Below are 27,339 nucleotides of genomic sequence, written 5' to 3'. Positions count from 1 at the left end.
GCAATAGCCATCAGGGCTGTTATTTATCTTAAGCAACTTAAGAAGGCACTTTGCTAATTGCAAGGAGAGAGCAAGAAGTTGTGCACTGAGAAATCCTGTTCCGCTTTAAGGTCTCTATTCTCTTTGCAAGTTCAGAAAACAGATTTCATCCAAAAAACTGAAAACGCCACATATACTGCAGCACAGCACTTAAACCCACTAAGAAAATACTTTAGCACATGCTTAAATATTATCCAGGTTGTCTAATCTGTATTGTCTACTTTTGCTGTTATTACATTTTTGTGGTATTGGATAAAGAACAAAGGAAAAGAAAGTTGGAGAAGATTTAAAGAACCATGAAGCCAAAATAACTTACCATAGTGGAATTTTTTTTTGACCTCAAGGGGAAGAGCATTTTCCAAGACCTGATTTGATAAACAATCAGTTTTGTTTCTCCGCAGTCCAGTTAAAAGGAATTTAAAAATTCAAAACACAGAGACATTTACTCTATTACAGTTACATAGGCATGAGTACCTTTTGATTTTTTCAGGAGCTTTCAGATGCAGTGACTGAAAGATCAGACAACAAGCCCAATCCAGTTAGTTCAAAACCTCTCTAGAGGAACTTACAGAAGCTCTTCTATACAAGAATAATCATCATATATAGATTTCTAACACGGGATTTGAAAGGGGACTTGATATGGTCAGCAGTTTTACAGGCATCATTAAGTCTAAGTAAAAGTTGACAGAATTTAGGAGATGAGTCTCATTTGAGCTATGACCGTCTTATGCCTCCTTGGCAGCAGTGTGAATGGGCCTTAAAGTGGCATAAATTACACTCAGTAATAGCTAACATGTTTCCCCCAAAACATCAGTGAAAGACAATGAAACTTGAGCTTCAAAGTCATTTTGCTGCATTTTGAAATCGCTACAAAATTCTTTCAAAGCCCTTTGAATTCAGAAGAGACCATGACCCGAGCCTGGGGAGCACACCCAGCATCTCTGTTTGAGTTCGTGTGTCCAGTCAATATCTGATAGAACATCTGCATGCTGATGGGTGAATTATAATTATTCTTACAGTCGTACGGATGCATCTGTCACTGTTCTCTAAGGATGTCAAATTTCTCCAGGTGGTAACTGTCTGCGGATTACATCGTAATGGGCACACAGACACCTGGATACTCCGTATGTGTAAAAATAAGCAAGAACATTCCATTCACTTCTGTCCTCTCACAGATATTTTTGAGCCTTTTTTGTCTCTGCTCCAGCTAGTTTTAACTATGGTTCCTCCTGCAGAAAGCTTGCTGCATGAGCTCTCAGAGCGCTGAGCCAGAGCCATGAGTCTCACCCAGTAACCCCTAAGGTCACGCTCTGAACTACTGGGGACACAGCTAGGAAAGTTAATGTTGGTTACCCTACATAACTGAAAGTACATGGGTTAACTTTTTCAGGTACAGTTGTAAACTTAATTGTGCCAGACACAAAGGAATACTGACCAGAAAACTGATTTGGATTCGACTTTGAAATGTGAAAAGTTTTGATACAATACATAAGTTTCCACACATGCAATGTGTCACCAGATGCTTACGTGACTGAAAACTCCAGCCCTCACTTTCTCTCTCTGTTTTACATCTCCTAAATGGAAATATCAGGACTTTCCCTACTTTGGAAAGCAAATGAAAAATGCACATACTAAACACAGTGAGGGTCTTAGGTGCTCCAGTAATGAGTCACAGAAGCAGCAGCTGGGGATGCTGAACAGACTGCAGAGCCTTTTATTGCCCATTTCTTTGCTGTCCTCCAAATGCTCGTTTTCTGCTGCATCTGTCTTCAAATCAGTTCCGAATTGTTCTTTCCTAGCTGTTATCTCAGATTTCACATGAATTAAATTCACTTTATCTAATTTATTTGCGAAAGACAGAAAGGACAGAAAATTACGTGTGCTGCAGAGAACTGGTGTGATGAGTAGCGGGCCTGGGAGTCTCCTGGGATTTATGCCTCTGAAATCCCTTCCCCAGTCCTTTCAGATTAACAGATGAATTTCAGTTGGACTCAAATTCAATTCAGTGCTCCTTGAGCTCTGCCACCAATCACTTATCTGTGCTTTCTGTGATACACATTTATTCAGATTTATACAATGCATTAAAAAAATAATCTATCCCAGGTGTCCAAGGAGCCATTGCCATGTGTCAGTCAGTATACAATCACACAACACACGTATAAAGTTCTGTAAACCCACAAAGAGGTGTCACTGGTGGATGCCTTGGTCTCTATTCCACTCTCCTCAAGTGGCTTTCTGTTTGTGGGCCTGAGCTGTAAGGGTTCTGCCTAACGGGTGCGCCAAGTCATGGTAACCAGTGGTGCCCTAACTATGTGTGTACCAAAGGTTGCTAAGGTCAAAACAAAAGTGATGCTTTGTTTGGAAGCCAGGGTTCAAACAGAGCTATCAAGTAGCACCAATGTGGTGAAGCTTCTGAGAAATGCCACAAAACAAATCTGCTGTAGGAAACAGGAAAAGTCTATGAATGCAGCTGCTAACAGGTAGTAACTGGAACTGCTGCATCCCCTTGTGAAGGTACCAATGCACTGAACAGACCCGACAGTTAATAACTTTCAGCGTTACTTCAACCCATTAGCAAGGATGGGCACTTTTCTACCCTTTCATCGTACCAGATTCACAACCACGCTTTAGTAAAACATGTCTTGGTAAGTTCTGGGACATAAAGGCGTGACAGAACGAGCCCGCCAGTACGTGCAGGATTCCACTCCAGCACCGAGGACTGATTCATCTGCTGAGCTGCTCAAGCATCCGTTTGCATGAGAAATTACCCAGCCTGATAATTACTTACATGCACAAACAGAGCAACTACAGACAGAGATCGAATAATCCTGAATATTTTTGTGTGTGTTTCTACATCACTGAGTTTTCAAAAAAAAATCTGGGCATGGAAAACTGTTGCAAGCATCACAACTTCCTAGCACGCCCTTCTTTGTCTGCAAACTCAGTCTCTCCTCTTTCTGGAAATAGCTACTAATTCATTATTATCACTAACATTTCTTGCGATTTCATTTGTTTCCTTAGCAGTGCCTGTTTCCTCAGTTTCATTATTATCAAACAGTTCTGCCGTGATAGACTGCTGATCCTCATCTTCATATTGATTAATTTCATTTTCACGTGCATCATCCTGATTTTCAACATCTTCAGCACAGTCTCCTTACAATGAGTCATTTGCAAGACAGGTTTTCATTACTGCAGTCATCTTCAGCGTAAGGATGTGCTGGACCAGTTTCAGTGACAAGGCCATATTCTACTCTGCTAGGTTATTATACATCAGAGATGTACATAGTAAAGGGAATTATTCAAAACCTCTATAGTGGTGTAAGGGGGAAAGCGAATCCGGCCCAGAGTTTGCTTCTCTCTGCCTTTTGGCTGTCTCAGGGAAGGGATATGCCAATCATACTTGGGCTTGATCACTATCAATGTAATTAAAATGCAATTTATTTTTTTGGATTAATTTGTAGATTAAACAGTCATTTTATTATGTTTATCTCAGACATCTAAAATATTTAAGCATTTAACATTACCAAGTTCGCTAAATAAATCTCTAATTTAGTATAATTAGATTTGTTTAAATTAAAAAAAAAATATATTGATATTCCAAAATAGCTTCATATTCATTTGGAACACTAAATTAGAACTTAAAATAACGGAGTCGCCCCTGCTTTTCCATCGTACAGGTCATGAAATGCTGTTATCTAATGCCATGCATACCCTTCTAGACACGCTAATCCAGACCCTTACAATTTACACCATATCATCGGTCCTTCAAGCTCCTGGTAATGAGAGAAAGGCAGCTCTGCCCTGTTCAGAGGTTGTACACATGAAGTGCCCTGGAGAGCAGGCACACATACAGGAGGGAAACCCACCAGGCCAGGTGTGGCTGGGCGGCCCAAGCTGCAGCTGGGGGAGCTTGGGCTGCCCCCTGCACTTGGCCAGGGCTGCTGCTGCCCAGACCCTGGGCATCAATCTGAACATGAGAACATAATGGCTCTAACAAAGATTATTGCTCTCTAATGCCCTTCTAAAACCCAGAAGCATGAGCTGAAGTTCCCTTCCTCTTAATGCGTGTAATTACAAATGTTATTGTAGGTCATTAAATTATCAGCTATTATATTAAAATCCAGTTCCAGAGCCAAACTTCATCTTGTAAGAGGACTTGGAAAGCAGCGTAGCCAATGGAAACAAACTATGAGTCACACAAGCCAAAAGCAATGGTTTATCTTACCTTTCAAAAAATGCACTCAGGAGCAGCAACAAGGAGCACTATTCCCCCTCTTTTTGGTTGCTTCCCAGAGGATGGCATTGGTGACTCATGCTCACCTTACGCTCATTGCTTTCACTCACAGAACCTGCTACTAAGCTGACATTCCCCATCTTCTTCTTGCTCTGCTGATTATTCTTGCTGAGGCACAGGACCTTGAATCTGCCTTTCCTGAACTGCATCCTTCTCTTCAGCTTATTTCCCCTACTTCCATCACTTTGAATTCTAATTCTGTCTTCCACTGTAATCACAACCCTTCTAGTTTGTCCCCTTTGGAAGGGTAGCAAGCACTCTCTCCCATCCATCCCACAGATCTTTAATGCAACGCAGCTAGATCGGCAGGAACCCATTGAACATACCTTTCAGTTCCTCAGTGGGCCATGGCTGAGTGCTTTCCAGCCAGCTGGTACTTCCAGCTGCGCCGCGCTGGTCCCGGGATGTCCTGCAAAGCTGCCTCCAAACCCTGTGCTGAAGAAACAAGCACATGAGCAGGATGCCATTCCCAGGGAACAGCTACAGTCTAATTATGAAAGACAGTTGCTTAAAGTTCCGAGATGTTGGCAGCAAGCATTAATATTCTCGCCTGCTATTTTTATGTCTTCCAGTTGCAACAAAATGATATAAAAAGCGAGATTTATCAGTCGTCACGTTTTCTTTGAGCCTTACAGAAATTAAAATACTTTGAAATGTTATACCTGGATTCTTTCCTACTTGATCTTAACATAGGTACACATGCACCTGCATACTTGTCTGTTTTCTGCTAAATTCTGCTACTACACTAAATTGCACATGTGTCAAAAAAACTTTACGGTCAGTTTTACAATTTATTTGTTCCTATAAACACGAGTCCAACAAGGTACGAGCAGGACTTTGTGCTGATAAATCTGAAGATCTTCCAAAGAGTCTTTATCTTTCTGTCCAGAGGAGAACACGAGACATTTCTCAACAGACTACACAAGCGCATTAGAATCAAAAGTAGTTTTGTTTTAGCTACTCATGTTTCCTAATGTTGTTTTGCACTTCTCCTGCAGGGAAGGTCTAACAGGAGGTTAAGATGATGTAAGATATTTGAAGATTATTATTTTTCTGTCCTCTAACTGAGGCCAAGGCTCTCTCCTCTACCCACAGGTTCCTGCCTGCACCACAGCTGCATTTCCAGGTGTGGCTGCATCTTTTGTTTTTTAAAGTACATTTCCTCTGGAATTCCTTTTTCTGCATCTTATAATGGTCAGCCCCTAATTTTAGGAGACTCTTCTCATCTGATGAACCAGATCTTAAAAACCTTACTTTAAAAACCCACTCCACAAGTGCTTGCATTTTTCATGAACTTTGGGTGCATCTGGTCTCAAGGACAGCATATTCTCTGTTTCAATGTTAGAAAAAAGCCAATCATCAAAAATCCTATGCTATTAATAGATCATTTCGTTCGATCACTTTAGAGAGCAGGACTCAAATGTAGCACATTAACTTTGATCCTAAGGCTTCTCCAAGCCGCGATGGGCAGGCAGCAGGTTCATGTGGGAGGATGTTCCTGTCCTGACCTGCCGGAGGTAACTCACAGAGAGGACAGTTTTAGGAAGGGTGTCAGGCTGTGCAGACAAAAAGCTGGCAATCCCATGCAGATATCCTTCTGCACATCATAAAGGGGTGAAAGTTACAACAGTGTTTATTAGAGTGGAAATTTTTCATGCTCCTGTGGCACCTGCTAACTGTTACATGCACTAACGAATGGGTCATGAATGGCTATCAGAAATAAGCAGGAGCATGATGTCAAAAATTCAAAGGGAGTTTCAGATCTGCAGGTAGCAAAGAGTTCTCCCCGCTCTGTTGTCACACCCATTCAGCTTGGAGCATCCCAGGAAGTGACCAAACACTGTTTGGTTCACAGTAAAGTCAGAGAGAGTTCCAAACCACAATTGCACAGAAGCTCTGCCAGCTGCCCACGCTCTTTGCTCTTTCAGAGACAGGCATTACACAGACAACAACATAACGGTCATAATGGGTCATTTGAACTAGGTTTCCATCTACCATTAATTCTGCATGAATAAAGCGTCACATTCACAAATTACCGCTTGGATCTCTGAAGATAGAGGTATGAGTACCTCAAAGAAAGGGAAGTTGTTTTCAAATCCCCGTTAAAGTTTTTTTTTAGCACTGTCCTCTTCAGACGCATGACAGCCTCTCACATCTCAGCGCCACTCGAGACAGACCACTAGAAGGGGACACGGGCTCTCTTCTGGGTGACAACCTTCCTTACTGTAACAAAGATACCCTTTGCAGGCTTTCTTCCTGAGAAAGGGTTCACATTACCTTTGCAATCTGTCTGATTTGTTTAGCAGCTTGGAAACATCAGTAAGGAAATTTTCAAAGCTTCCACTCTATGTCGGTGCTGCAGCCAACGTGGGGGAGCAGCACACACCAGCAGCCAAGTGGCACTGACTGCACACTAAGGCATCCTCAGCTGCAAAGCTTTGCTGAACTGGCCCCATCACTGCACTTCCATTCTCAGACGGGTAGGTCTTAGAAGAGAGACAGTTACCAAGTATCCATATATTTCATACAGCCCATAAAAGCATGGTCAAGAATACCAGCATTTTGTCACAAAGTAAGGCACTGTCCACTCTCCAGAGCTGGCCACAGTCCAGTTCGCTCTCTGTCAAATCTATCCACATGTGACTGAAATAGCAGATGTGCTTCTCTTCCTCCTTGATTTTCTCTAAGTACTATAAAATTCAGTACCCATGGTGCTCTTTTAAAGTGGGTTACCTCCTAACAAAGAGTTCATAGTTGCGCAGATAATAGTAGATGATATTAGCACTATGCTGACTGTATTGAAAGACAACAAACCACACACAAAAAAACTCAACACCAAACAATGAGCACAGAACACCAGGAACAGAAGATGCCTTTACTTCCTCACTAAAACTCCATCAGATCAAGTCAAGGACACCTTCCACCGCTCTTCAGCTAGCAAACAAATCCATGGACTCCAGGCAAACTGTGAATTGCAGAGCAAAGCCCTGTATGCACAACAGGGCACAAAGAGACTGACTCTTGTAGCTGGAAAGAATTTTAGAGGATGCTCCTTTCTCTGCAAAATAAAAGATAGCTGCTTTTTTATACAGGAAAGATCCATCCTCTGCGTGCACCCCCACTCCTTGGAGCTGTAATTCCTTCAGTACTCCCTGTAAGATCTCTAATCTTTATAGTCAAGCGCAAAAGCTGCTAATATAAATATTTGCAGTACTATCATATGCTGGAGAGCCCTGAGTGATGAACTGCTCTGCAATTTGCAGCCCACTAGCTGTGGGTGCTGTTTCCATTATGCGGAAGGAATGTGGTAGTCTGACAGAAAGTATTAAACAATGGGAAGGTTTTACACAGTGCTAAGTACAAGGTTTTGCCACTTCAGTGCAAAATACTACAATGTATTTGTGCTACTTCTAATAAGACAAGGATAAGTAAATCAGGGTCACCAAGTGGACTGTTCCAGTGAGTTATGAAAGTGAGAGTAACAAACTTGAATTTACAATGCATGCCCTTTAGCTAAATCTGAGATTTGTTGCAGTTATTTTGGCCTTATTAAAGTATAATATTAACGTCCATAAGAGAAAATTTGTTATTCCAATGACACTTCTATACCAAACAATGCTATATTTAGAGACAATAACTACCCTGCATTGCATAATCTGGCATTTGTACCACAAGGGAGCCATACGGCATTATTCACTAATGACAGAAAGGCTTCTGGCTCCTTTTCCTGGTGTCATAAATATTCTTTTAGAGCAAGCAAAATAGAGGGGGTGGTACCATAGAGCTGCAAGTTTATTTTTTAATTGCAAATTACTTAGAATAGTTTTCAATCCTTATCATGAGACCCACTACAAATGGCATTGGAAGGAGTTAAATTCTGCCAAACTTCTAAAAGCAGTTCACTTCCATAAATTCACCTTGAGGCACCTATTACTGTCTGATGCTCTGAGCACGTGTGGCAAACGAAGGTTTAGGGCACGAGGTATCCTTAAGATAGCACCTATCACCGCAGACTGCAAGCACTAGGGATGCCTGCTACTGCTTTGGCTCAGAGGAGATTTCCCAACTGTTCCAGGACTGGACTGGCCTTGGGCTAACACGCACAATGAGTAGATAGCTCTTGACACAGTTAGCTTAAGGATCTTCTCTTCAAGAGTCTCTGGCAAGTTGAGCGTGATTAGCAGGCAACATCCAAAACATCACTGGCTAAAGAGCAGAGACTAAACATATAAGAAAAAAAAAAACTTCTACAGTACCTAAACCCTCTGATGAGGAAAAAAAATAAAATAAAATCTACCTACTTCATTCAAACTTCCCCGAAATGTCTCCTGTTTCGCTCTCCCTCTTTTGAGAGACTTTGCCTTTAAGATTTGTCAGAGTAGACCTGATTGGGTCTTCTGAAATCTTGGCAAGCTTCCTTCTCAACTTAGGAGATGCTTTTGAGGGATCTGGGTGGGTGATGATGGGGTACCCAGGCTATCAGTATCATTGACTCAGGAATTCACTTTTCCTCCTAAAGCACTACAGAGGCATCCTACGTTTATGTGCCCTCTAGCTTTTGTCGTTTTTCTTTAAAGATGTCAAAAAAAAAAAAGCCTGACGGACATTGTATTTATGTTACGTGTAATGACTAAGAGAAGAGCATCATACCTGGCCATTATCTTCAAAGGACTTGCACAAGATTCGATACCAGAAGTACAGCTAAGAGAATTCTGACTTAAGAACTCAGGGGGCTGGGAAGATCATTTCTGTAGCTGCTTCTCATTAAGATACAAGTGTGCAATAAAATGGAATGCAGAAAATTAAATTTCCAGTTTGTGGCATTCTGCCATTTACCTTCAAGTTTTGGAAAAAAAACCCAACAACAAACAGCAGAAAATGATAATGAAAAAGAAACATAACCAAAATACCTCATGAAACAATGTGGTGATGAGCAACAGAGGCCAAGCATTGCTGAGCTCTGATCAGCGCCCACAGCCCTTTTCCCCATCAACTCCTGGGCAGATACCTTCACACCACAGAGCCGAGAGGGACAAGCCATTCACCTCTCTGAATTCTGTGGAGTTCAGGTTAGAAAATGCCATTCAGACTCACCCTCCTTGCAAAAAAAAAAAAAGTCACTTTAAAGAAAATATTTCTGCAACACCATAAAAAGTAGATTGCCTCCTTTTTATAGAGCAGAACTGCTCTGCAACAGGTGAATACGTATGTTTTTATGTTTTTCATGCTCTGGCTAACACATCAAGGCATTTATAGACATCAGGTCAGCGCTGACACGTAACCACCGAGACCGTCAGCTGCACAGAAAGGAAAAACCCATCTCAACTCTGTCCAATTGTAGGAAGAAAGACTGCAACACACTGGAAGTTCCACAGCCCTCCTAGTAGAGAGAACAATTATTTACCTCAATTTTGGCAATTACATTAAAACAACTGTAAATTGCATAAGAACTTAAGTACAAGGAACCAGTAGCCACCTAGATCATTATCTTGCCCATTCCATGTGGAGCCTGGAGAAAAGAAAGCTGAAGAAGACCACAGAGAAGAGTCTGTGCCTTGCATCTCCTCCTGTTCCAGCTGCCAGAAGCTGGGCTGCCTTCAGCAAGCTCCAGACCAGAAGACGAAGGCTGCCCCAGGGCTGTGCAGGATGCTTCAGGCACCCTGCACTTCTCTCATCGTTAACAACGCATATTCTGATGAAACGCTACCATTGTGATCTGCTCCAAAGGCAGAAAATAAGATTCCAAAATTTCTATGCATATTGGCAGACACGTATTTTATGCAAACATGATTTTCCAGTCAGGTCATAATGCCATCTATAAACTCTGTAAGTTCTTGCAGTTAAGTTATAAACCCCTGAAAGCAGCATTTTATAATGGAAGTGCTGATACAAGCTTAACCAGAGCAGCAAGAAGAATGCCACACGCTATAAAAATAAAAGTGAACCACAAAGCAGTTAAGATTTGATTACTATAAAATACCTGGGCTTGAAATTTTGATTCATACTTTTTTTTTTTTAATTACTTCTCATGACCTAGAGATACTTTTTGGACAGATGTCTAGGGAATTACATCAAAGATCCTTTTTGCAACTTCAGAATGCAGCACTAATGCGTTCGGTGGTTTCCTTCTAGCATAAAACATGAGACTTTGAAAGTTACTTGGTCTACTTGTAAATAACAGTGTGAAGCAGAGCTCGCAATTAAAGAGAAACCCCTTCTCTAAACTCCAGCCAACCAAAACTGAGATGCACAGGGGTAATACAAAAAAAGGAAAAGAAAAACCTCCCAAGATTTCAAAGATGCCTGGTAGGAATATTCCTTAATTGAGCCATGCTTTTGAGCTGCATAGAATTGTTCTTATTAAAAATTAAATAAGAACAGAGGAGAAGAACATGGGAGCTTTTGAGAGATTAGAGCTTTGTAAGATTTACTTAAAAGGTTTCTATTAGACTTCAGGGGTTCTCTCACACATGAAAAAGCTCACCTACACAAAGTAGCTGGAAAAGCTACAGTTCTACCTATGAAAACTGTAATCAATCGATTGGAATTTATTTTTTCCTATACAGTAGCACTGTTCGTGTTGAGTCCATGTCTATTCTTTTTCTCTAAACAATCATCACACATTTTAAACTCAGCACATTCATTCTTAACCTACATTTCTTCTTGATATTGCTTATCTAACTAGATGTGAAGCAGGTCTCTTTGTGTTTCTCATGGTGGCCTTGTTTCCCACCTAACACGAGTTACATCTTGGGCTGGATACATTATGGGCTGCTCAGATTTTGTGAAGCACACACCAAAGTGACGCTGACCACGTGCTGAGAATGACCACATCCACAGGAACCAGAGCTACTGCCTTGCTGGTGAAGAACTTCTGCAGGGGGAATGGGGATATCAGGAGTGGCTTGAAGATCTTGCTGCAAATGCAGGTCCTTATGGGATTTTATCACTTTTCTTTAGTCAAACTGCAGGTTTGCTTTGAAATCCTTAAATACACCACCTGCTACCTTATTTTGGAATCCACCTGCAAAAATGGAGCCTTAAAATTCATCAGATGGGGACAAAAAAAAAAAGCGTTCTCAGTTCCCTGGCTTCCATCTGTGCTAACCCTGCCTTCGCAGGCACACCTTCTGCACCATGCCAAGCTTTCAAGTCTTGGCAGACTTTGGGGATTTCACAAATGAAACACTTAATACTTCTGGGCAACCTGAGGAGCTTTGCTGATCTTTGTTCATATTATGTTTCGAGCTCGCTCAAGTTGGCTCACACAGCAATTTCCCATTAGGTTTTTATCAAAATCTCAAATGACACATTACTAACCTATTCTCCTCTTTGCGAAGCTATTACATAATTTAAAAGAACTAATCTTGACTCCCACGTAACTATCAATGGGCATAGGAAGCTACAAGAGATGATACTGAACATGGCTTGGATTGATGATATAGATATTAAAAAAAAGGAGAATAAATGCTGCTAGTAGACTCAATACGTACTGATGTAACAGCAGTACAAAAGCTTCATTGCATGCTTTTGTTTAAAGGAGTATATTTCGACGATCAATCAGCAAACTGTAGAAGACTGCTTAGAAAGAAAAAGAAAAAGCAAATACGAAGGATCTCACACCAGTTTCCTGAGAACACCGCTCTGCTTCCTAGCAGAGGCAGCAGCCCACCTGGCTGCAGGTCCCCACCAGCTCACGGAGCTTTCTGAGGCCACAGCAGCTCTCCATCCCACATTTATTTCCTAACACATTGCAAGCTAACCAACAGCAGACACAAACAGCCCCTTGCTGCCTCTGCTGCAGTGGTCTGATATCTCCATTACAGGAGAGGCTGAGGGGTAAAAGAGGAAAATTGGTCAATCCAGGTTCTTCCCACAACTGGGGAAAGCGCTGTTCGACCAGCACAGAGGATACGGAGACTGCAAATCCAGTTATTTTCAGCTCAGGAAGGATTTACGGACTGATATCTATAACGTCTACCCCTAAAATAGAGAAGCGATCAACACCAAGTCAGAGGGAAGACAAAGCTGCTACTCCTGTGCTCAGATCTCCTGGGAGCCGCGTTATGTCACAGCCCGTCCTTTTGGGAACAGCATGGCAGAGCTGTTGGTGTCTCTGCTTTGGAGGGACTAGATCTGAGCAAAAAAGAAAGAAAATGAATAATTTGATCTGCAGAGGTTTAAGCTTTTTGCACCTAAGCTACTTTATTAGCGCGTTATGGTTTGACTTCATTGTCTTAATTCATTACAGTCAACGCTGTGATCTTTAAATGGGAAAAATAAGAATAATTTACAAAATAATTGAAAGATACGACATGGTTAGAAATGGAAGGGAACTGAAGTTAAGAAAGCTCAGCAAGTTAGGTGAAGGTTCACAATGCATTTCAGTAAGGAGGGCAGAAGACTCCACATTGGCTACGTATGCAGAGCAGACCAGGCACTGACAGCTCAGCCCTGCAGCACACTGATGCTGACAGCCGGGCAAGGCTGCCCACAGCAAGCAGCGTGTTTTGCAGGACAAAAGGAATGTTTGTAGGATGTTTTTCAGCACATCCAAGTGCAGTCAGGACTGACAGAAGAGGAAGGGTAAGATCTATCTTGCAACCGTTTGCTATAGAAAGCTGTAAAGAAATGACAGGAAAAATTCTGAGCAGTCTAAAAGGTATAACTGGGAATAATGGAAACTGCATCCAAGCAGACTGGAATAAGATCTAAACATACCTGTAACCAGTGGGGTTTTTCCTGTGTTGTTTGTTTGGCTAATCAATAACCTGCTAAAAATTGACAGTTAGTCATCTTGCTGTTTTAGACATTTCTAAAGGTCTAAGGAATAGTAACCTTTCTTTCCCCTCTAAAAATGACACCATAGGAAAGGAAAACAAGTTTTCTTCAAGTTCTTCTACAAACTGTGTTAAAATATTCTTAAAAGCTTAAAGGGATTTTAAGTTTCTTGAGCAGGGCAGGGTGCCGGGTGGTTACAGAATGCAAACTTGTGACTTTAGTGTAGGAGCTCTGCTTTTGCAGTGTTAACTCACACAATCCACTCTAAGGCTCGCATACGTTTTAGCACAGAATCAGCATGACTGGAGAAAGTTGTGAAAGTCTACAACTCAATTTCTTCTTTTCAGTAGTGATCAAAAATTATCAAGAAGTCTGAAGAGAGATCTAAAGAGTCCAGATGTTACAAAAGTTAGCATTAGATTTTTTTTTTTTTTAAGGGAAATCTTTCACAGCTTATATTGTTAGAGAAAATTTCTTTTATGGATGTAGGTTGCTCCAAAAGTAATGCCTCCTATTTATCTCCATACAAGCTACAACAGATGCAAAGAGCACAAGAACACTATTTGACAGAGCAAGTTCTGAGATACAGAACACTGTTGTTCAACATTCATCACCCTCAGCTGTGCATTTTTACCAGCTATGAACAAGAGCCTGCATGCTACACTTGTAAATATCTGCACCAGCAGAGGTGACCACTGCCACCACTGCTGAAATGCATCACCACCCCTCACTGTGCCAACATCCACGGGTTGGTCTCCATAAGTGTTAGGCAAACATGGATCAGTGTCAATGGGTGCCATTATTTCCACATGGAGGAATTCAGTTCCACTCCTTCGCTCCATATACACTTCCATGTCAGACCCCATGCTGTCAGACTGCCCCTCTGCTGCCAGCTGTCATGCAGCAACAAAATGTAACTGGACATTGGTGGGAAGGTTCAACCCCTACTGCCACAGCACCAGCATCCGCCTCTGACATCGTGAGCCAACATCACAAATTAGGAGGCATTACTTTTGGAGCAGCCCTCAGATCTTTTTACCTAAGAACTTATTTTTATGATAAGTTCAGTTTATGAAAATATTAGTAAACAAATGTTAACTGGATCAGTTCATACTGGTATAACAGAAAGGACCAAGTGTATTAGTTACTGTGTATGGTAGTAGCATTTTTAACTCACTCTTTCCAGCAAAGTCAGCAAGTACAATAGTTTTGTTAGGTAAAAGCATCAATTCTGCCAAAGAGAATGAAGACTAGCAGTGCTTTGTGGGGTTCCTCAAGTAGTATGCTCCTGCAAAGCTAACAGTGGCTTAGCACTTACTCATAGAAGGGGCTATATGCTAATGCAAACCTCCTCCTCCCTCTAACACTTGGTGCTCTCTGTTTGGGGTCACCAGTTGCTCAGTCAACAGTGTTTAATTGTTCACTGACACAGCATTAGCCTCAAATCACTTCCACTGTAAATGTACACCGGGATAGCATACATGAAGGGAATACATCAACACTGTGCATAACAGATACAAATCTAACGGGCAAAGACTCCAACTGCTGCTGCCACTCATTTTGATAAAATACTAGCCATGAATAATTAGTATTCATTTGCTCTAATTAAGGAAGAGATAATGGAAGCTGGATTTAGAAAACCCAGCAAAGCATTTTTCTGAGGGCCACCTCGCTCTGGTTGGGCCGGATCCACCCCAAGGGTAGCTGGCACGAGGCTGGCAGTGCCCTGGCGGGCGGAACAGGACCCGCAGCGTCCTGTGCAGGAACTGCCAAGATCTCTGGCAGCAGACATGGACTGCAGCTCTGCTCAGGTCCTGCACGTCTCAAGCACCAGATTCTCTGAATTCTGCTTAAAACAGAAATAGAGCACTAGAAGTACAAGCCAGCACAGCAGTTGCACAGATCCTTTACTTTATATGTTGTTACTTGTTTGCTCCTATACAAGTGCACTGCATGACAAGCAAGCAGTTTTATCAGCTGTGGAATTCTTGCAAAGCAAAAAAAAAAAAACAACAAAAACATTTGGAGTTGAAGAGCAGAGTATGGAAGAGCAGTCACATGACCAGCATATCTAAAATGAGCTTTGAAAGTTTACATCACTGACTTTAAATAATACCAGTAGTTTGGCACACAATGCAGCCTACTGACAACTCGAGTTCTGTTGGGAGTAAAAGGCTAAGCAAACATACTATACCTATTGCATTATATTTTTTTATTTTTCTATGCCTTGAAATTGCAAAATCATTGGGACTTTAAAAGACAATTCCCCTGGATTCCCCTTAGATGTTGCCTCTTCACTAATTCCTCTGTATTCTCAGAAATGACTGTAATGCTCGCTAGGAAGTTTGAATTTACTGTGCAACAGAACAATCTTTTTCTTCTGAATTGAGAAATGGTAAAACTAATCTCAAAAACAAAACAAACCTCCAAAATAATGAAATAAGAAAAGCTTATTCCATATTCCATATTTTTGCTCCCCTCCACAGGATACCTGCTGGGAGAAGGCCAAATCACATACTGAGCGCTTCTAAAGGGCTTAATAACACAGTCAGGTTTGATGTGAAAATGGTCATAGATTCTGCTCTACAGTAGTGTTAGTTGGCTCAGCTATAAAATATCTATATCTCTGTATCAATGATAGATGACCCAGTATAATAAAAGATCTTGACTTGCGTGTATGTTAACAATTAATGGGATGTATAATGTATCACATACTGTGTGTAGAAGGTAATAAAGAGGTGTAAATGAGAATTACACTGGTTAATTGGTGTCATTAATGGTTCTTTTGTTCTGCTAGCAAAGCAGTATCTTACTCTAAAGATATTGTAGGGCTGACTGCAGGCTCCAAGTCAAGAGTTGAGATGAGTTAGAAGTGTCAGCTCAGCTATGAAATTGCTTTTTCAAGGAAGTTTCCTGACACAAAACCTGCTCAAACCCAGCCAGTCCTGCCTGTCAAACACACTGGTTTCTGTCTCTCACAATTGCCCTTCAGACCTTGCCTACACTCCCACAGATCCCTCCAGCACAGAACCAGCAGACCGGGCCGATGCTCTGCTTGTCGGGCAGGCATTGCCCTCACAGTTTCTTCTCCCCTTCAGAAAGCTTACTCATCTTGTGATTGCCCCTGCCTGGCCCTTCTGCATCCATGTAGCATGAGCAGTACGCCACAGAAGTGATACCTCTGTGACAGTCAACTCCCCCCCTTTTTATTTTTTAATATATTATAAATCTGACCTGTTCCATGACGCCGCTCACAGCTGTGCCATGAACTCTTGTGGCAGCCGTGGCAGGTCAGTAACGGTGACAGGGAGGGAAGGGCAAGCACTCGTGAGGGCAGTGCTGCCAGAGATGTTCCTTTAAGAAGCCAGCACCATGCAGCACGAGCCTCATCAAGGGATGAGGACGACAATGAAAACCAGAAGCTGCTGATTTTGATATTCAGAATGCACAGGCTTAGATGCAGGGGCCGCTGCACCTTGCTGAGCAGGACATCATTTACATCTGGGCAGACCATCAAGAAAAATATACCGGCCTTTAAAGAGCTTTAAGAAGATACTGGACTTACAAGAAGCCACAAGATAATTCTAAGTTCAGATTCTCTATCTTTCATGAACCTAGCTGTAAGCAGAACACAGCACAGAAGAATCGTCGCTTCAAAGAGTAAAGACAGAGGAAGAACGAACATTCCAACACCAGGGCAGAACACAGGCACAAGAGACAGAAACTACGTAATTATACCAACGTTTCTTTTTTGTTATTTGGAAGACCAGCTTCACTGCACTTGGTAAATTAAATCCTATGAGCACCAGCTGGCTAGAACTTGTGTGATGTTCTGAGAGTCCCATACAAAAGCATTTTAGGAAGGACTGGTATAATTCCAGCTACTATGAAATGGAAGGAGTTAAACAGCTTCACCCAGCTCAGAGAGGAAACTGGTACCTGGGAGGGAGAGCCGGGTTTCCAAATACTACACTATCCACAAGAGTGTGTTGCTATCCCTCTGCAAGGAAAGAAAGTGCGTGAAAATGCAAAGCCCTGCAAAGCCTCTGTCACTTCAGTACAAATCCACCAGGCAGCGGTTCTTACCCAAGAGCTTGGGAAAAGAGCCAGCACACATAGATCACTTTAAAGGTGAAACCCACTAACCACACAAAAAAATATTTAGTAATTATAATAAAAGATACCTTTTTAATGAGTGACTTTAATTAGCTCTACAGGGCTGTAAATCAAGCCGTGCAGGATGTTTTCCAAAAAACGAAGTGCTAAGCCACTGAATTTAAATGGTCTGACAAATGATGGGCCATATACTGCCCACTGACATCATCAGGAGCTCTGTAGGGGATTTAAGGCAATGTAGAACTCTATAAAATCACTATCATATTCAGATTTTTGATTTTTACATCATTCTTCAGTACTTCTGTGTTAATTTAGTGCTTGTGGGAAATGCCACGTCCTTTGCAAGCCAAAGCACAGGCTCAGCAATAACATAAGCCTCCAGATATGTGTCGGAATTTGGCTTTCAATGCTGATGAAGTATGGAGGTATGTCTATACCAGCTAGCTCAGCCCGACGCAAAATCCATGGTCCTGGGGACATGTGCCACTTCAGAGAGCAGGCAGAGAAGTCTCCCTAAGCCTGCCCCTACCTGCATCTCCAGACATCGCAGGAGCTGCACTGTTTGGTTCTGTGAATCTACTGTAGTGACAGCTGTGAAAGACAAGTGTGAAGGTCAAACACACAAGATTCTGACTGAAAGCTTTATGCCTAATCTTAAAGTCACCAAGCCTAACAAGTTTTTTTTTTTCCTAGATATATGTCTGGAGCAGTGACAGACCATACAACAATCGTTTCTTTTTCAAGTATGGCATCTTCCACATTGTGTCTGAGGCCAGAACTCTGGTCACCACCCCAGGGTGGCAGCTGCTTGCTGCACGCCCAAGCAATGAAGGATGACACTTACCCACAGAAGGAACATCTCCATTTTTTCAGCTGTTCAGTCATGGCTCTGGCCACCACTGCTAGATCGAAGTTACTTGGATTGTTAATTTAGCTTCTCAGAAGTGGCCTAGACATACTGGAAAATTAACTGCAATTATCACTTTTAGGAAATTGCTTAATAACGAACCACTGCGGAGATGAGAGCAGAGTTCAGTTAAGTGTAGTTAACTCACTTCTGTAGCAAGTTGCTGCTGGAATTGATGCCCAGAGAACACAGTGCTGTCATTCTCACCCACTCCCTTTAATACTCTGACCAATGCCCTACTTCACTTCCACTCAGAGCCAGCCTTGAACCCCGAATCAGTGTAATCCCACGTCTGACTGCAGAGCAGTAACTTTGTCGCATCTTCTCGGACCACTGACAACTGTAGGTTTTAAAATTTTTAGAGCATTCTGAGTACATCATTTCTCTTGAACAAATTTGCATAACTAAAAGCAAACAGGCAATATAAAAATGCATTTGTGTGATCATCATTTTAAGGGGGTGACTAAAACCTTTTTAGGGAGACAGTGTGAAATGCAGAGGGAGTGTGGCTGATTTATGTGTATGACAGATTCACTAACTACTCTGTGTTGGTGTACTCTGAGCTCTCCATTCCCATCACCACTGGTAAACACCCCGTTAAGTATTTCTCCTTTGACCCGTACACTTTATTTCATTAGAATACATTACACATGAACCAATATTGGTGCAGTTTATCCAAACTCAAGTTTTGCTGAGAGGATAAAGTTCATGAAAAACATGAAATCTAGGTATAAAATAACACCTGTGTTCCAGGTTGCTTAAGGACTATATTTCTAAATAGCTCATTAACTTTGTTTTCTTAATTTTTCGCATATGTTTATAATAGGGCAAAACAACCAAAAAGAAAGCAGAACAGCGAGCTATTTGCTAACTGTTAACAAGAAACCATAACAGCAAAAGAATTTAAGTACCTGCCTACATTGTTTGCCTTCCCTCCTAATGGTCTCTCTCTCTAGTTGCCCTCCCAAGCTTAAGTGCATCTGACCAGCAACATAATTTTTCTTTGTTGTCTCCCTCCTGGAAACATCCTCTTCAGACAAATCTAAAACCAATTGACTGTGTGCTTACCGTGTATTTAGGTCCTTATTCTATTTCTCAAGCATCTCTCAGGATGAGATTTCTCACCCAGAATAACTCCAGTTATACAAACCAGAGCATTTGATTCACAATACTCAGTGATGCGATTTATGATTTCAACACCTTTTTTTTTTAAAACAAACAAACTTTTTACTTAAATGCCAAGAACACATTTCTTAACCATTCTGACATGTGCTCTCCCTTCTTGCACAGATGCCATGAGTGCTGAGGTCTTGTGAACTCACCATTCTCCTGGTAACACTGCAGAATAACAGCAAGGTACTTCCTAGAGGAGCTACAGCTCTTTCCTTACTTGAAGAAGGCACCGCTGAGGCAGGAGATGGTCTTTACTATCAGAGGCTTCTGATCTAGGACTCACACTTGTAAATCTGACTTACTTAGATGAGAAAGGGAATGGTGGAAAAGAGAGATGTCAGTAGCACAGCAGTCTGTAATATAAACTAGATCCTACTCTGATCGCTACTTAGGAATTGCACATTACTTCCCATGAGAAGAAGTATTTTCACGTAAGGTAACGACCACATCACACATACCTCCAAGTTACCACGATGGCTGCAGAAAAGTGAGCTTGTACATGAGCCAGGATATACATCTACCTCAGGATGAGCGCTGAGCACACCGCACACCTACACTCTTGCCACTCTGCTGCCACGCTCCCACAATATATTTTATTCTCTGTACAAAGGAATATTCCCACTAATACTGATAAGAATCCAGAGGCAGAAGCACACATTTGTTTGCCTATAAATCCTTTTTAAATTCAAGAAATAAACGTGCCAGCATTGTTTTCACAGACAGCTTAGATTTAGATCACATAATGAAGAGCAGAGTGCTGACTAGGAAATAATTTCTGTTTCAGGGAGATCATTTCTTTGAAGCAAAGAACCTGGAAGTTTATAGTGTTCACCAGAAATGAGTAATAATTTATTACTTGTAGAGTTGCCTGTGCTCTGAAGTACGCGGGCCATAGGATGAAAGCCCGGTCCCACCCAAGTTAATAACAGAACTGTTTAAAAGTGCCTCAGTCTCTAATTTAGAGTCTACTGGCAGATATTGGACCCTGAGAAGTTTAACTCAAACTTCAGAGAAGAATCAGGTTAGAATCCTGTCACTGATTTTAGGAATCACTTAAATTGCATGGAAGCAGCTGCAGCACCACACTTCTCCAGAGACACCAGCAAATAATACTTACTTAGACCTATTAATTAATAAGAGATGTTTAGAAAGCTGCAATAAAAACACTCAGAATCACCACCAAGCTCACACAGACACAGGACAAACAACAGAATGGAAAAAACCCACAAAGCAAAGCATTTCTTTCTTTGGGGAAACAAAGAGGGTCTGAGGGTAGGGAGAGCGCGTGGCAGTGCCCTGCAGGGGGACAAGCCGAGAATACAGCCCGCGTGGAATCAGTATCAATCTCACAGCGTATGAAAGCACCAGAAGATGAGGGTAGCTATGGTAATTCTAGCACTTTATTAAACACCAGACAAATTGAAGAGTACATTTCCTGCTTTCTGAAAGAAATGAATGATATCTTCTGATTGGGGAACGCTGAGGGCAAAGGAAGCTGACTGGAACGGCTTCAAACAGTACCGCAGTGCATTTATCAGGACACTTAGCGTGGCTTTTCATGGGAAAAGGGTGGAAGGAGAAGGGGGGAGTGATTTTTATTGCTGAAATTAATTTCATTGCAGTGCTAACTAACCCTCTTCCCCTCGGAATCACACACAAATAAAGAAAAATGACCGGGAACCCTTTCTCTCTGCGGCTCTTCAGTATGCGCTTGTGTTTTCAGAAGCGCCGTGCTGGATCCGAGCTCTGCACCATTCTTCTGCCCAACAAGCCACAGCACGGAAAACAGATAAAGAACCAAGAGTCTGATTAAGAAAAGCACATTTATATTTTGACCGGGTTTTATTTTTAACATAAAACATCTTGAGAAAAGTTTTATGATTTAGCATTTATGAATGACTAGATTTTAAGGGAATTGTAATATTTTTTTTAGGGTATTTCAGTTCTATGAGTTATTTCTTGTAGATTCAGATAATGACATTATAAATCTTTCTGTGGAGGCAATTACTAAGGCAGAAATGGCCTATTCCCCATTGGCTTTTAGGCTCAGCTTACTGACATATTACAAGCAGGCTTACCATGGTCATTAAAAACTGATCTGGGATTTATTGTACCTCTTTAAACTCTCAGTACTTTGAAAAGTATTGAACAGAAAGGAATACAAGGTGAAGTTACAAAGAGATTCAGTGAAGCAATCAGGGGAAAAATGGGCTTAATTTATCCCAGCAAGGCCCACCAGAAGTGCCACAAAAATATTTGAAATTGAGCTTTGAGTCCTTAATAGAGATCACTCACAATAGCTATTAATCATATCAAAATGGAAGCACTTTGAACAGAGGGTTTGGAAACAGAAAGGACATCAACAGAAGATTACAGGGCAGAAAACAAAGCCAAGATTTTGACTGCCAATAATGACAAAACAGCTGCCCATTGCAGTACATGAGAATGGAAATATTCAGCTACAGCAACTTTTCTTGCCTGGATCTCAGTCACCTGCAGTGCAAGCAGGAATTTTATCTATCCCTTCTTTTAAGATCAGACCTCAGATCATCGCACCGTGCTCTCATTTCAGGGCAATCTCTGGCGGCCAGCAGTAGGGCAGGCACTTGAAAATATGCCTGAGACCACAAATGTGCCATCATCTTCTGCAAATGGATCTACATGCAAGCCAGAATGAGAGAAAAATTTAACTGCCACTGGATCTGAGCAGGACTGCCGTACTCATTAGCAGGCAAAGGTCAGTGACAACGTTTCTGTTCCATCACCTGTCAGCTAACCTTCAGTTCCAGGTTGCCAATGACAGAAGCTGCATCCCCAGAGCCCCTTTGGTCCCAAACCACTTATAGCTCCTGCTCTGCTGGGACGCAACCTTGGGTAGAGGGTTTGGAGCACCTGGGAGATTGCAAGCCCTCCACTTCTATGGCTTCTGTCTTTAGTTTAAAGCTGCCTTCGCAGGAATGAATTGCTGCTTGAGGAAGCTACCTCGTGGCTGTGTTTTATGCTCTCCTATGGTCATCACCAAGGATCCCATTCATTTCAGTGGAAAAGATGCCAGGGGTGACTGGTGACTCAGTGTGTTATATGGCTTTACAAAATACAACCGTTATTTGATCATTTACTTACAGCAATGTACAAACTCAGTTCTATCAATAATTCTGTTACTAGACCACAACCGTCTGAAAAAGTTTTTTTTTTGAGATCCATCTTATGTTTGATTCTCAAAAATAGGTGTTATTTTGGATCTCTTTTCTAGAAAACTGTAAGTGAGCATCAGATTTTCAATAAAATTGGTGGTTTGGTACCTTTCTGAAAACCATACTACTGATACGTGAGGGCTACTTGTCTAAGAACTAAATGTCACTTCTGGCTTGTAAGTCATCTTTTGCTTTATCAAGGTGATTCTGACAGGTGTATGCATATTGTAATGTTGTACAGCATGTTAAGATGATCAACATTCATTTTAAAAATATGTTTATATGTAACATTCATTTCAAACCTGAAACCAAGTTACTACAGGTAGTCTAAAACCACAGCCTTCTTGTTAAGTTGCATTTTCCAGAGAGATTTGTCACTCTAGAATTCTTTTTCCTTTTCATCAGGAATAAACTGAACTGCATTTGAAAATAATGACTTTAATTATAATTGGCATATCTGAGCCTACAGCTAGTGCCAGTCACTTTAGTAAGTGACATTACTTACGACACTGGAAAGATCAGAGTCTTTTATCACTTTTTTTTAATTATTAATAGGAGACCGATTTCCAACCTTCTCTAATATCTGATTATCTCTGGATAACTGAAGATGGGTAAAGATACAGGCTGACATCCAGAACTGGCCTCCACTGGTAATCCCTAAGAATCCATGTTATTCAGAATACAGAGTCTTCTCAAGATGAACAGAAATTAAAAGATTTACATCCACTTTGACTAAAGCAGCTGTCATATGATTTCTGTACATAAATCAGCGATGAGGAAACCTACGCCCCAGAAGTAGGCACAGCCCATGACCCCAAGTCATATTTTTGGTGCATGTTAACATAAAACCCACCAGAAGTGCCTGACAGACCTATTCATCACTGTTAAAATTATGAAGTAGTATGTGGTGTAATACTATGCTACTTACGCTAGCAAACCCCAAGGATGGGAGAGAAGGGCTAGCTAGAGAGAGAAAGGAGGGGGCCAGCACAGGCTGAGTATCTCTGCACTGGGTGCAGCACCAGGAGGTTGGTTAGATGAGGGGTGTAGCATTGTATTATTCTGTCCTTCTCCTTCCTCCTCATGTACTTGTCCTGTTAGGCAGCTCAGCATAGGCTCTTGTTCAGTATAGATTTTGCAAAGCTAACATAGTTAATCATTAAGAAAGAATGGAACAGTCTTAGCTATGTAAATTCACACCTTTCACTGCATTTCAACCATGGGATCAAGTGCACCCTCAGTAAGTTTGCTGATGACACCAAGCTGTGTTGTGCTATCAACATGCCTGAGGGACAGGATGCCATCCAGGGAGACCTCCACAGGCTTGAGCAACAGGCTCAGGTGAACCTCATAAGGTTCAACAAATTCAAGTGCAAGGTCCTGCACCTGGGCCATGGTAACTTCCATTATCAATACAAGCTGGGGGACAAAAGGATTGCAACCTACTGTAGGGGATCTGCTTTTAGCAGGGAGGTTGGACTCAATCTCCAGATGTTCCTCCCAATTCCTGCAGTTCCGTGCAGGGGAGCTGGACCAGATGACCTTTCAAGGTCTCTTACAACTCAAACAATTCTACGATTATACGATATCCAGAATTTGCCTGAAATACTGCGTTAAGACAAAGCTTATTCAGACTTGCTCTTCCCTCTTGGAACCTACATAGCATTGATTTACACTTTAGTAGTAATAACTTCAGCCATTAGAATGCTCTTAGTATCCTTTTAAAGTTGGCTTCAAGCATTTGGGGAGTCATTGTCAGCCCATCTAGAAAGTAGATAAAGAGATCCTATGGCAGAGTAATATTCTGTAGAAACACTAGTCAAGAGATGATGTATTTCCCATAGCTCTTACACTGCGGGCATTCCGATAACACACGGACAAAGTGTTCCAGAATATATATTACATCACCAGACCCCTTATTATTCAAAACACCAGCAGAGTGAACCCCATTCAGAGTCCAGGAGATCTGTGATACAATTTTGCTTTCAGAGAAGACCTTAATTGCCCAGTGATCATTTTGACTGTTAGAACCAACATTATCCCAGGCTTAGCCTGACATTTGAGCATCCAGTTCTAAATCCACAAGTTCATTCTCTGAGCATCCTTAGTTAGGTAACAGTGTGCTAGCACATCTAACTCCTGATACTCCAGAAATGAGAGAATAGTCCCCTAAGACATGCTTAATCCTAAGTAAAACTATGTAAGAATTAACCTTCTGATAGCTGCTGAAATACTCTTTTTGATTGGGAAAGTCAAAACAGCAGGGACTATATCAACATTGAAGTACAGATTACACCTTCTATTTTTAAATTTACTTAAATTTAGTGGACTAGCATCAGCTACAAAATACAATGAGACCAAACTGGTTTCCAGTCACTACCCTTATTTATAGGTGGCAATGGAAGGAATGAAACCTGCTTTTCCAGAGCAACAGATTTTGGTGATGCAATAACTAAAGCAGCATCACAGAAAATTAGGTCCCTGTATGACAGTGCACAAAAACTTGAGGATTCTCTCTATCAAGTGATGTACAATAGAGAAATATTTTTCCCTGATGCACATGAGGCCAAAATTGAGCCTTTGATAGAGCAGCTGTAGCTCTAAGAGTGCCATGTGTCAGCCCACAAGAGGTAAGGTGGGGAAAAGAGCAGCTCTTCAGAACCTACAGCCCTTTTCCTGTAGGTTGGCACAAGAGCTTCTGAATAAAATTCATGTCCATTCAACCTCAGTACCTGAATCCAGCTATGGTTTAAACTATAAACTCAAGGGACATAAAAGAATCAGCACATAGTGAATAAGGATATTCAGTCTCCAGCAGAAAGTGTTTTGGGGTCTTCCACAGGCAGTAGTTACAAGACAGCTCCAGCTCTCTGAACATCTTTGCAGCCTCCTCTGGAAGCATTAACAGACTCATTTCTTATGCTGGGGGTACTAGGGCTGAATACATCAGTCCAGCTAGGGTAAGGCCGCCTTTGGGGGTTACGTGCACAAAGATAGTATCACCACTAATATCAATGATCATGGTGCACAACTGTAGACTTCTATAATACAAGTTAAGTAATATTGGGACAATTAAAATGTCTTCAAGTCACTTGCTTGTTTTACAGTCCCTTCTACCTCATCCTATGTTATTTAAAGCTTAGAGTTCAAGTTATTCTTGAGAAATACTGATGAATGAAGTGCCAATGCATGGAAGAAAAGAGAATGAGAAAAAATAATTAACTAAAATATTAAGAGTTCAATTATTTTAAAATTCTGGAAAAGTACTGAAAAAGTTATCTTCATTTTCTAAAGATACCAGGACAATGAGTTTGACATTTTGCTCTTGAAGACAGGCTGTTGGCTGTTCAACCAAGCTAATTTTCTCTGACAGGGAAGGAGATTTTGTGAACAGAAAACAGATATCATATATTAACTTTTAAAGAAGTTTCTGATTGCTACAGCATTATACTTAAGCTAAGGAAGAGTGATTCAGATAAAACAGTGGCAGGATGAGTACAACCCAAGTTGTAAAAACTATACTCAAATTATTTTATCAAAGGTTCACTGTCAGAATGGAATACTACCCACAGAGGGGTCACAGGTTGGTAGTATTCAATATTTTAATTAGTGATCTCATTGATACTTATTACATCTGCAGACAGCAAGTTTGCAGGTATGTTGTACCACGAGATTAAAAGTAAAACAATTAACATTTCAGAGTAGTCTGAAAAATAGGATGCTGTTCAACAGACAATACATGATGAGGAAATAAATAAGTAACAATTCTACATAAGAATTCAGGGACTATGATGGATCACAAATAGCTTCTTTCAAAGTTGGACCTCAGATTCAAAACATTCAGGATCCAGATCCATTTACTTCTGTTGTGTAAGCTTTAGCTGACAGAACTCGCATGCAACTACTACTTAGAATTTGAAAGGCTATTTAATAAACTTTCTAGTTGAAGACATCCAGCGTTTACTTGCAGAGGTGCAAGGCTAGTGGAGAAATAGCTCTACTACCAGAAGTCTCAGTCTTGAATTGCTAGTATGGGGTGCTGCTAACAGAGTTTTACCTCACTAAATGCCAAATATGGCTTACTTTAGGAAGAAGGTGACAATCAATTCCTTTGGTTCACTTGAACAAGAGTTGCAGAAGTCTGATAACCTGTTGAGCCAGTAAATGGCACAGAAAGTCACCGGATGTTCTATAAGTTGGTTATAAGTAATAGAATTCAAAGTAAAAAATCGGTTATTGGGCCATCTGCCAGAAAAAAAAGTCCACCTGCACCACTATCATTGGGGGAAATAGACTAAAAAGATTTTACTTGTATGAAAACATGATCATAGTACTGTTGTCAAGATCACTAAGACTTGTGATGATCTGCTGAGCAACTCTTATTTAAGACTGATCTACGTAAAGGATGCCTTAAGTTTACACAATAATGCCATCTTTCCATGACTTTTTAGACAAATTAACCCCATTTATCTGAAATCAGCTTCCACATCCGTGAAAATATCTTGAGTGTTGCTACCTTGGCACATCTCAGGCATCTTTAACTTACCTATCTTGTTCTATTTAGAAATTGGTACAATAGAAACTGGTCTAATAGAACTGTATATTAAGAGGGAGTTAAATGTTACAACATTGTCAGTGGGGAAAGAAACCACCTCTCCACTACCTGTTATTTATCTTTCCATTGTCTTTTTTCAATCCATCTTGATGCTTGTCCCATGCCAGATCTGAAATATGTAACTGTCTCCAAATTGCATGATGATGATAAATAGCAGCAGGAAAGCTCATTTCACACAATTTTTAGTAACATAGTTTTATAAGATGGCCTTACCGATTAA

The 27,339-nt window shown here is 41.1% G+C and overlaps 1 long non-coding RNA gene across 1 annotated transcript in view; it reads right to left on the bottom strand.

Moving 5' to 3' along the window:
* Positions 1 to 27,339, bottom strand: part of LOC110408111 — a 216,181-nt gene that overhangs the window by 111,510 nt on the left and 77,332 nt on the right. The window contains exon 3 of the long non-coding RNA XR_002444167.1: positions 4,660 to 4,768. This is a non-coding gene — a long non-coding RNA (uncharacterized LOC110408111). The remainder of the gene's footprint in view (positions 1 to 4,659; positions 4,769 to 27,339) is intronic.

This window comes from Numida meleagris, chromosome 19, assembly GCF_002078875.1.
Source record: "Numida meleagris isolate 19003 breed g44 Domestic line chromosome 19, NumMel1.0, whole genome shotgun sequence".
Lineage (NCBI taxonomy): Eukaryota > Metazoa > Chordata > Aves > Galliformes > Numididae > Numida > Numida meleagris.
The sequence above is the reverse complement of the archived record's forward strand: the minus strand, read 5'-3'. Positions and strand labels throughout refer to the sequence as shown.